We start from the raw sequence: 11,260 nt of genomic DNA, 5'->3' as shown, positions 1-11,260 counted from the left end.
AGAACAATGCCAACTAAAAAAAGCCAGTCCCAAAGGGTTACCTGCCATCATCCCATTTATACCACATTCTTAAAAGGGCAAAATTATAGAAATGAGGACAGTTAGGCGGTTGATAGGTTTATCAGCTTTTCATCACTGTAACCAAAACACCTGACAAGGAAAGTTTATTTCGGGCTCACAGTTCCAAAGGCTCAGTCCGTGGTCCACCCACTCAGCAGCCCTGGGCCTGAGTGGGGCAGAACATCATGGCGGAAGGGAGCAGCAGAGGAAGCTGCTCAGCTCAGGGGAGTCAGGAGCAGAGAGAGAGGAAGAAGGGGTAGGACACCATCCCCAAGGGTACACTCCCAGGGACCCACTTCCTCCAGCCAAGCCCCACTTGCCTACAGTTACTACCCAGGAGTCCATTCACATTATTAATCCATCAAATGGATTAATCCACCCAAGTGGCTGCAGCTCTCATAATCATTTCCCCACTGGACACTCCTGCACTGTCTAACACAGCTTTGCAGGGGACACCTCACATCCACACCACAACACGAGGGTTAAAGAGCAGGTGGGATGGGAGAGGAGCAGGTGTGGCCGCACACGGGCAATATGAGGGATCCCCGTGGTGGCGAGAGCAGTTCCTGTCTTGCCTGTAAGGACATCAACATCCAGGCTGTGATATTCTACTGTATTTTGCAAGATATGGGGGAACCTGGGTAGGGGTTCAAGGACTTCTCTGCATTATACTGTACAGCTGCCTGTGAATCTAGAATCCTCTCAAAAATATACAAATTCAATAAAAATGAAAAAGGAAACATTCTAGCCTACCAAATGTACGTGGCCTCACTGAGATCAGGGTTAAGAATTCATTATGGCCCCTGGAGTCTGCGAAAACTGTGGAATCAGATGGTTCCAAAATGGGCCACACCCAGCAGTTTCTGCAAGGGTCCTGGGACTCTCCCAGGTCCCTGTAGGGGTACCTCTGGCCATAGGGCAGGAGGCCTCCTTTGGAGAGCTACCCCTCCATTTTTGCCATAGGTGCTACAGAGGTCATGACAAGGAATTCGCCAATAGCAAAGTAACCCCAAATGTGTCCACTCCACGGAGACCCGGATGCCAATCTTTTTTTGCGTTTTAAATCAAACGTTCCAACACATAGCCAATGCTCCACCTCTTGTGGCAATTTTTTCTTTTATCTGAATTGCACTAATAGAGCTGTTCAGGAAGGAAATGTTCCATCCCACAGGGGCTAATATAGAGAATTAAAATACACATACGATACCTTTCAAGACTTTTATGTCCAATAACTATAATAGAGTCATATTAGAAAGTGATCTTAAACCACCTCTAATGCTCTCTGACAGAATTACTGAGATAAAGGGATTTTTTTGGACCCTCTTTTTCAGGTCTAAATATTCATTCAATCCAATAAAGACATTTTAGAAAAACAGTCACCATATAAAATTTATTTCATTTTTTTCCTTCACTTTATTTCAAACAGGAATTATTTCAGCAACATTTTATGTCTTAAGCATTTTCAATAAAATTGATGATGAAGAAGAGTTTACCCTTCCCCTACAGGGACACCAAGGAGCTCAACTGGAAAAATACTGTCGTCTATAAACAGAAACATTCAAAACATATTTAAATCCCCTGAGCGCTTGATTTTTCCAATTCTTTTCCATCTAGACTGAAACGGATGTCAGGAAATTTCAAAGACCGATGGCTGAATCTAAAAGGAAAAAAAAAGTCATTTAGTCGTCATGATCACTGCCAGGGTCAGTCCCCAGTACCTTACACTTTCTGATCACACTGAACGTCACCAGGCTGCTTCTGCCTGGGAGAAGACAAATCACCAATCAATTATGTACACTAATTAAAAATGCTACCTTAGGAGGTATTTTAATAACTTGGTAATGGGGTGAAGTGTTTCTTCTAATTGCTTACTTTAAAACATTTTTGGTAACAAAAACACTAGCCAGGCAGCACCGAACACTTACAAACATTTCATGCTACAGTCTACATGGACTATCCAGGGGCCCCCGGCAGTGGTGGTACAATTCTGCAACTGGTTGAGGTCACATGGAAAATAGAATTATATGCTAATTTGTCCCTATATTAAGTTATCATAAAGGTTAGACGAAACACAGTAAAGTGAATTCTGGAAAAATAATTAACTAAATAGGTTGGTATGTACCGTATCAAAGTAAACTGTTTATCTTAATAGATACAAATATAAGAAAGATTTTTTAAGGCAGGGGTATTTCGTCATTTTCAAAAACAAGTGTTTTAACTAACCCCAGGCAATGACTTGCAAAATTTAAAAATTTTTATATAAATAGTTGTTCTCTATAGAAGCACAGGGGCAGGGTAATTTTTTTTCAAGGGGAAAAAAAAAAGAAAAAGAGAGAAGGGCATAGTATCCAGAAGAGAATAATTTTCCCAGAAAAAAACTTCACTTTACCTACACATCTCTTAAAGTTAACTCACATAAACAGTTCTCTGTGTGCCGTAAAATGAGCACACACGTTCATACTAAATGGTGGGGTCACAAAGTATTGATTTTAATGCATTTTTAATTTTACTCCAAACTAAACATCAACATAGGTGTTTTTCTTGGCATAGATCTGCCTGAAGAAAATATGCTTTATTCAAAAATCTATTGAGAAAGAAAAATCTAAATTATTTTTTCTGGAAGACATAAGTCATTCTATGGACACTGCGTTGATTTAAAAAAACCATAAGACCAAATCAATCGTTGAAGAATTGGGCCTACTAGTTTCATATACGATGACGGCACTTTCCTCATATTTCTGGATTTTAAAACTACTTTTGTAGAAAAAGAGAAAGAACATGGGAGGCAGGTACCGATGGCCACATGAAATCTTGCAGCATGTGGAATCACAAGTGCAGGATTTCGTGAAGCACCCAGTTCATTTAAGAACACAACAAAGACAGTGGCAGAGATCATCTGTGTCATACCCTTAGGCAAATTCCTGGGGAAAAAACACAATTATTTTATACTCTCAAGTCTATCCTTTCTGCCATCAAAGGATGTATTTATAATTTCCATATAAGAAATATGCCATGCCGTAGGAGAGCTTGCATTCATACAGCCACCTGAAATTCCTTTAAATCATAACTCCTTTTTAATTTCTGAAGGGATTTTGCCTATTGATTTTAATGATTTTATGACTACTAGTTACCATAGAATGAGTTAGGTGCTCATGAAATATCAGTTTGACATCTTGTTCAAATACTTACTTTTCTCCCTGCATTCCCAGCCCTGTCTACCCTATTTTTCCACCTACCAAGTTAGATATGGAGATATTCAGATATAAAATCTTCAAACACCTGGGCACATAAACATGCAGGTATATACTTCTATTATTTTGTTGGAAGGATTTTTATGTATTGAGATCTTAATACACTCCTCCCCCTCCCCAAAAAAAGAGCAAAAGTCTAACAAAAATGAAAACCTGCACTGATGCCTAAAAAATCAGTACTTAAGTAAATTAATCTTCATTCCCAGGGAACGCAATCTGATGTCCAGAGACTGAAAGTCAGTCTACCATAAAATATGGCACATTAAATACTACAATGACCCATTTGAAATGTCTTCATGCAATTATGAGGTCCTCTACAAACAACTGTGGATACAGTTATATTTTAATATTCAGTACCAGAGGTTTCCATGCAAAATATATTGAAATTGTAAAGATACTGAAGTCGGTTTAAGATAGCATCAAACAAATCAGTAGCTATTCCATGGCAAAAATGCTGGCTGAAAATCAGACTTGAAAAGAATTATTAAAATGAGGAAGAAATATTGAGTTATCACAAGCAACGCTACCATTCCTGCTTATAAAATTCAGGATTTCAACCAGCTACTGGGAAGAATGAAAAGCTTCTTCTAACCAGCTAAAAAGAAAGTCTTTACCAAGCCCCTTGAAAAAGCTCATTTTCACATTACTCAGGCTTCATTATGCTAAATCAATATTCGTTTAGTCACTGGGGTTATTGACATATTTTAAAATAAAAGTATACCCTTCAGCTACTGCACTCATTACAGGTAATTTGTCTTGTCAGAGAGCAGGGAATATTATCCTAGTCTTTCAGGGGCTGACAGCCCATGGAAATACCTCCCCATGGTTACAACTGTAAATAATTTTAAGGTAAAATATTGAAAAATCAATGACTGTTTCCTGCAATCTGTCACAAACAAATCAATCATAATCTGCACTGCCAGAGAGTATGATTTGAAGGAGATGGGAGCAGATGTAATTCTTGGCTGGAATCTCTCATTTCAAAATCACTTCACATAATGGTGTCATCATTTAAACACTTAACAGTCGGTGCGACTGCCACTGGAACATCCAGTTGGACAAAACCACAAGCAGGAGGAGGAGAAAATGCCATCACTATTATGTTAACAAACATTTAATTTAAAGGGTTGCTGCATTAGTAAATTTCCGCTGAAAATGGTTTTACCTGCCTCTTTTCAGTTTGAAATTAATCAAGCCTGCTTTTCTGTGTTCTGATGCCTAGAAAATTAGCCCAGGACTCAAAGTATACTCACAGGCCTTTTATTTTAAAAGTCCATTATAGAGAATAAAATTTGGAATGACAAATAAGACATTTCCATTTCAGAATATCCATAATTCTGTGTTCAAAACAATGATTAAAAAACAGTGCCATTGATGTCAAGATGATACTTTGATGACTTAAGAGCAGCTGTAAAGGAATACAGTAAGACCTGTTCAATCTAAACACACCCCTGCGTTCCATATACAAGCTACACCACAGAGGGATATACAAAAAACCAGTGTGATAACCCAGCATCCAAGAGCAAAAGTTGCTCAAGGTCATAATATTGAATAGTTTTACAAATGTAAACTGCTTTGCAAATAATCGCTTTGATATTCCCATTTTTTCTTACACTATATTTTACGGTTTCCTCAGCTGCTTATAACCCTCTGTATAGGCGTGAATAAAAGAATCCGAAAATTGGTATATTCTGCCTTTCTGTTGGGTTAACCCCAAACACTATTTGACATGAAGATTAGTCTCTTTTCTGAAGGTTTGTGTTTTTAAATGTTCACTAGTTCCTTTAGTGGGTGAAACCAATTTTAGCTATCACATTTCTTACCGATTGCCTAATTATACAATTAGACGCCATGAAGTCCTTTATTGTTTTATTAATATTCCTCCCTAGATAGAGTTCAGGGGGCAGACATCTTTGATGACTAGAAAAGTAGTTTTTCTTAACAAGGAAAACAAATAGATACAAATACCATTCCACAACAGAAGCCTGTAGAAACCTCTGAGACGAAGTAATTGGTCTTTTACAAACACCAATTTCTAATCTAACCTGCATCATCAATGTGGAGATTGGCATCAGGAAGTAGAGTCTTTTCTGATAGATCCAAATCGAACCCAATTTTTGTTCTTCAAGAATCTTAGGTGTATTTCTCCAAGGCCAACTCCAGGTTTTTTGAAAACGAAAAAGCACGTGGGTAAAGCACCAAAGGCATCCCCCAGAACCAAGCAAGAGTCCTCCTTCCATGGGAATCCCCGAAACAGCTGCAGGCTCAGTAGCCAAGCAATCTCGCCAGTGGAAAAGGAAAGCTTTACCCCGGCCTAGGATTACAGGAAGAGCAGAGAGAGACCCACAGCTCGGAACCAGGACAGGCAGCCATGTGCTGAGCTGCTGGTGCACGCACTGGAACGCCCCAGGCGGGCCCAACTCACTTCTCGCCAGGGCTCTGGAACCAGCTGCCAACCACCAAGTCCTTCCCTCTGAGCCTGGCTATGGCTGGCAGCAAATCACCCTGCAGAGAACACATCCCCCAGTGAACCAACAAAGGACCGCGAGGTAAACGGGGACAGTGGGACAAGGCTGCAGGCGTGCGTGTCAACCACAAACTGAAATGTTAGTCACCTACTAGCACCGACCAGGACACCATCACAGAGCTCAGTCTCAGAAAGAAGCTATTTTAAGGGTGCTGAGTCTGCCGAAAGGATATTTCTCAGTGTTCCCAACGCAGCCCTTACATACCCTAAGAGAAGCAGGCTCAAAAACTTAGCAGAGGAAAATAAGTCTGCTTGCATATCCCAAATTCAAAGAAAAGGTGTCTAGTGGACAAAATTCTTATATATAATGATGGTTCGGGATTACAAAGAAAAGTCTTCTTTTAAGAGAGAGAATATTACCTTTCTGTCTGCACAATCTCCTCCTTCCAACAGCCAGGACACTAGATCCATCAGGAACTGTGGACTCCTAGAAACAAGAACAGAATGGTCAGCCCCCTCTCTCCTTCCTCTTCCTCCCTTCGTGGGATCACAATTTAATTACCAATACTTCAATTGATTTTATTCCTGAATGATACATTTCTCAAAAAGCATACTCGTTAGCTATTTCCACCAGAGAACATTTAGTATGACCTTATCCATTAATCAACCCTAGCCCAAGACTGGAGGCCGCTTCCTTCTGGTTTCTACAGTGGCAGACCTTGCCCACGTCTATTTTATTATAAAAGGAATAGAGTTTAAATACATTTGAGTTACACCTTCAGTGCATGTGAAATATAAGTTTTCATAATAAATTTGGCAGTTGACAGATGTGAAATTCAACAAATCTGCATATATGTTTAGATTTTTTTCCCATATTTATCCTTAGAAGGAAAAAGAAACAACCATCTAGATCCTTTCATCTCTTAAATTCAACAACTCTGTACATGGTTTAAAACAAAACAAAAAAGAAAGCTTAAAGGTAAACAAAGAGGAATCAGACTGCCCTCCCCCTCCCCGCTGAGCATTTTCTTGATATTTGTGTCATGTTTTCTCACTTGCTGGAATGCCTCAGCTCTCGGCCATACACGAAACTCCCTTCCATAAGTCCCAATCAGTAACAGGGGAAGTCAAGTCTATTATTTATAATCAATTATTATTTCACATTACAGTAAAAATCACTTTAATGCCTTAGAAAGTATCACAGAGAAGCATTTTTTTTCTATCGAAATATATGCTAACTATACTGCCTTCTGTAGAACTAGATTTTTATTTTTGTCATATACTAATTTTTTTACTCAACAAAATATTCTGATACTAAGTCCTATTCCTTGCTCTGCCCACTAGACAACACAAATATTCTGCAAAATAATTCTTTCTCATGCACCTATATTCAGCCGCCAAATTTTCATGAGAAATGGCAAGTTCTGCCTACACCTGTATACTCTTCACCACTAAGAGTTTGGTACTCATGACTGGATCACAAAATTCACCATTAAAAGAACTAGGTAATTAAAATAATCCCAAAATGTGATTTGGTACAAGTAGAGTCTTTTTAAAAAATAATAATTGTATTTCTATAAAATATCTTAGTCTTCATATTTATGAAAGGTAATGAGTTACTTTATAAATTTTGCTACCCAGTAGTATCATTCAAATGAATTATTCAATGTAATTCCAGGAAACATGACAAATAAAAATAAATAAATTATCCAGTGTCATTCTACGAATCCAAAAATTTTCTATTTACTACACTCTCGGTGAATGCAATAATGGAATTTCAATATTGAAAGGCCTCAAGTGGCATTCTCTACCTTCTGTACTTAGCCTCTGTCACCAGTGTCAATTCTTTGGTAAAGCCAACCCTCATGCTATTTTGAGTCACTCCACACACAAGCATCCCCACGGTGTGTGTGTGCAGACACTCACCTGCAGATGAGCCTTGGGACATGCAAGAATAAATTTCAGCCAACATTTGGAGGAACCCCACAGTTTGAAAGTGAACTTAGCTGAAAACATCCAAACGTATTATGGAAGCATCATACTTATCACCTGTATAGAAAATGGAAATGATTCTGTTTAAGGAAACACAGAAGACTAGCAATACTACTGGGATATTAGATATGAATATCTAATCTAATTTTCTCCAAGGTATCACTCCATATTATGGTGAATAAACAAATAAAAGCTGTATCAAGGTGTGGAATATCATTAGCTTGAGAAAAGGCTAGAAAAATGGATTACATAAATCACAACTGCAGGAGAAAATTATATTCCCTTCTCCTGAACAAATGTCAAGTTCATCCTCACTAATAAAGACTTAAACTCAAACTACATTAGAATATACTGGTTTTCAATTTTGAAGCATTTAAGTTAATTTGCCAAGCTAAATTGGTGCTTAGGTATAATACAGCTATAAAAACATTGCAGATTTATGCAGAAATAAGTTATCAGTATCACACTTCAGAGTAGTGCCGAGAAAGCAATCCAAACTCATTATTGAAAAGGAAAATAGAATTTCTAGATTTTTACACATTCTTAAAGCTGTCCCAGCTGTTATCCTATTTAGAAAAATTATTCTCCACTAAACAGCTACCAAATATGCCAAAAAGATGTTAAAAATACAGACATCAACACATAACCTAGAAAATGAGGAGAAAAAAAAAAAACAAAAACAAAGATACTGAGATACTACCACTCAAAAACAGGCTGGGCTAGTTTAGAATAAAAACATGGTTTCAAAGTATAATATTTATAATCTATTTAAAAGAACATATTTAATCCATTCAGGATTATAGGATTTCATTTATTTCCATGTTATCAACTAAAGAACATTTTTAATTTTTCCTAAGATTTCTAGAATATATAAATATATTAATAATTACTTGATGCTATCAATCAAAACTGATGATATGCAATTAGTTCATGTTCCTATTTCATCTCTTCCAACACAATAAATTTTTAAATAACACATGGATAATAGCATGAGGATGGAGATGCAGCTGCCAAAGAAAAAAATTTTGATGGGGGGCTGAGGGATAAATAAAGCAATTATCTCTAAATTAACGCTCTTGTTTTAGTTTGAGCAAACAAATCTAAATAAGTCTCCCTTTGATTTTAGTTTACCATGTAATTCTAAACAGCTAATTATCCTTGGAGTCAAGAATGAGCTGTGACTCTACACCTGGCTTTTCCGATCATGATCATATGCCTGTGGTCTCCTCTACTTTCATTTCCTCTTTCTACAATGAGTTTTAATATTAAAGGGAAAACACACACACCTCTCTCACACACACTGATGGACAGCCAGCTTCCAGGAAAGAGTGAGCTACAAAGAGAGGGGGAAATCTTAATGTAATCCTTATGTTAAGGGGTATTAGGTGCTGGGTAAGCCAAAGGTAATATAATCAGCAGCATCCGCCTTGCCATTGTTTTTGCAGTCAGAGATTTAGAGTGAAGGACAGTAATGTTATTTTAGTGGACACCCAGGTTATGAGTCAGATCCTTAAACTAATGCATCGTCTCCACTTGCTCATCAATTCAAATTTACAGAATAATATTTTGGAAAAGATAAGTTCTCCTCTATTTCTAGAACTAAAAACAAGGCATTCCACGAATGTTGTAGCTAGGCACTTGATAATATGGAAAAGAAACTGTTTTCCACCATTGAGACATCATGGGAGACTCTTTCCTCTCCAAAAAATTCCAGTGGCATACATTTCTCATGTATTCACCTTTTTGTCATATTCCTGTTTCTGAACATTAAGCATGGCTTCCTCAAAAGGTGTTTTCTAAACACCAATGTTTGCTTAATCATATACTGCAGTCTTATGTTTTTAATTTTTTTTTCAAAATTAGAAACCATTTATTCTACAAAGGTAGAGTACAAAGAAAGCAAGCTGAGAAAATGTATTGCCAAAAAGCCACAAGTAGTATTACTACATGCCAGAACACTTAACATTAAACTACCATTTCTCTCTAAAACTTCTGATGCCAAGCTGCTCACAAAATCTGCAAGCAGAAAGAGAGGTTTCAAGTGCAATTAAATTCTCCAAAAGCAAAACTGTACAAAAAAATATGCTGCCCTTCTTATGTCTCCATTTATAGACAACATTTTCTCAGGATCTTAATTAAGATAACGATGCACACCTGTGTCAACATTCTCTGGCAAGACAGCCTTATCAATCATAATCCTTTAAGTACACTCTAAAACAGCCAAGCGATATGACAGAAGCAATCTGTTGCCTTTCCTGGAGTTGGTGTTGTGTCTCTCCCACAAGAATGATGAGATCTTTAAAATACAGCAGCCCTACTTTTATGAGTCTTTAAAGTTTTAACAGTAAACAGCTATTACACTAAGTAAATAGGAGTAACCTCTTTTGCACTTGATTGAAACAATGACAACTATACAGTCAAAACTCGAAGAGCAAGCTTCATGGCCATGTCCTGACAATACAATTATGGATCATGTTTGAAAGCTTCACCTTTTAAGAGTTATGCATAACTGGATCCAAGCAGACAGGACAAACCAATAAACCCTTAGTAAGTTTAAATATGAAGTTTAAGAGCCCCATGTTAAAAACAATCAGAGCAAACCTATCCCTAGTGTAAGTTAACATATTCAGAAAGATATAAATGCAGTGGTAAGTAAAAAGAAAAGCCAAGAAAAAAAAATTGTGGGTAATCTGAGATGAGTTGGGTTGGTCTCACCTCTGCTGGTGGAGAAAAGAGATTCAGTGACAAGAGACCTGTGAAACTACTGCTAACAAGTAAACTGATTCTCAAATGGAAAAGCTGATGAACAGAAAGGGAAAGAATGGGGAACAGATCCTCACCACCAAGATACAAAGTTAAAACTCATTGTTTACCAGAGAAAACGTGAAAGCAATCATCTAAAAAAAGGGAGAACATCAGCCTGATGCAATCTGAATTCCGCCTACCTACTAATAATCAGTCCTTCCCTTTCACATATTAGCACAATTCTATCTCAGAAGCCGGGCGGCCGTGGCCAGCCGAGCAGCAGAGCCATCAATGTGCAAATAAAGCAGAAAATAGAGACATCCTTAAGAAATGAGTCTTAAATTTGACGTAGAGCGGAGGTGACAACCACGGCAACAGAACCATAAATTCTAAATGCTTCAATATCTTTCAGGATTCTTTCCAGTCCTCCCTGACACAAAAAAAGAAGAGACCAAAAGCGGGGTGGGGGGATCAGGGTGGTGGTGGGGGCGGGAGAGAAACAGCCGTGGGTCCAGAGTGGTAGGATTATGTAATGAGGATGTCTGCGGCACAAACCTCCCCGGCTCCATTTCAGAAACGCATCGTACTGGACCAGAGCCGAGAGTGATGGAGAGGACACGCGTGGACGCAGGGGACACGCTCACGCGCGTCCTCCCGCGAACCGTGACACCGAGAGAGGCGTATCCGAGGTTCTCGCGGCCCACGCGCGGGGCCCCGCCGCGTCCTCCTGGTCCACCAGGGGACG

At 38.4% G+C, this 11,260-nt stretch overlaps 1 long non-coding RNA gene across 2 annotated transcripts; it reads right to left on the bottom strand.

Moving 5' to 3' along the window:
• Positions 1-1,431: 1,431 nt before the first annotated feature.
• LOC107144866 lies at positions 1,432-11,216 on the bottom strand. 2 transcript variants are annotated; one of them, XR_007343468.1, is made up of 4 exons: positions 11,071-11,216; positions 7,705-7,827; positions 6,199-6,265; positions 1,432-1,717 (listed from the first exon to the last, which is right to left on the bottom strand). It is a non-coding gene; the product is annotated as an uncharacterized LOC107144866 (long non-coding RNA). The 2 variants fall into 2 exon arrangements; XR_001503848.2 differs by lacking the exon at positions 11,071-11,216 and adding an exon at positions 9,057-9,695.
• Between the last annotated feature and the right edge of the window lie 44 nt (positions 11,217-11,260).

This window comes from Marmota marmota, unplaced genomic scaffold, assembly GCF_001458135.2.
Source record: "Marmota marmota marmota unplaced genomic scaffold, marMar, whole genome shotgun sequence".
Lineage (NCBI taxonomy): Eukaryota > Metazoa > Chordata > Mammalia > Rodentia > Sciuridae > Marmota > Marmota marmota.
Note: the sequence above shows the minus strand (reverse complement) of the source record. Positions and strands in the feature narration are given on the sequence as shown.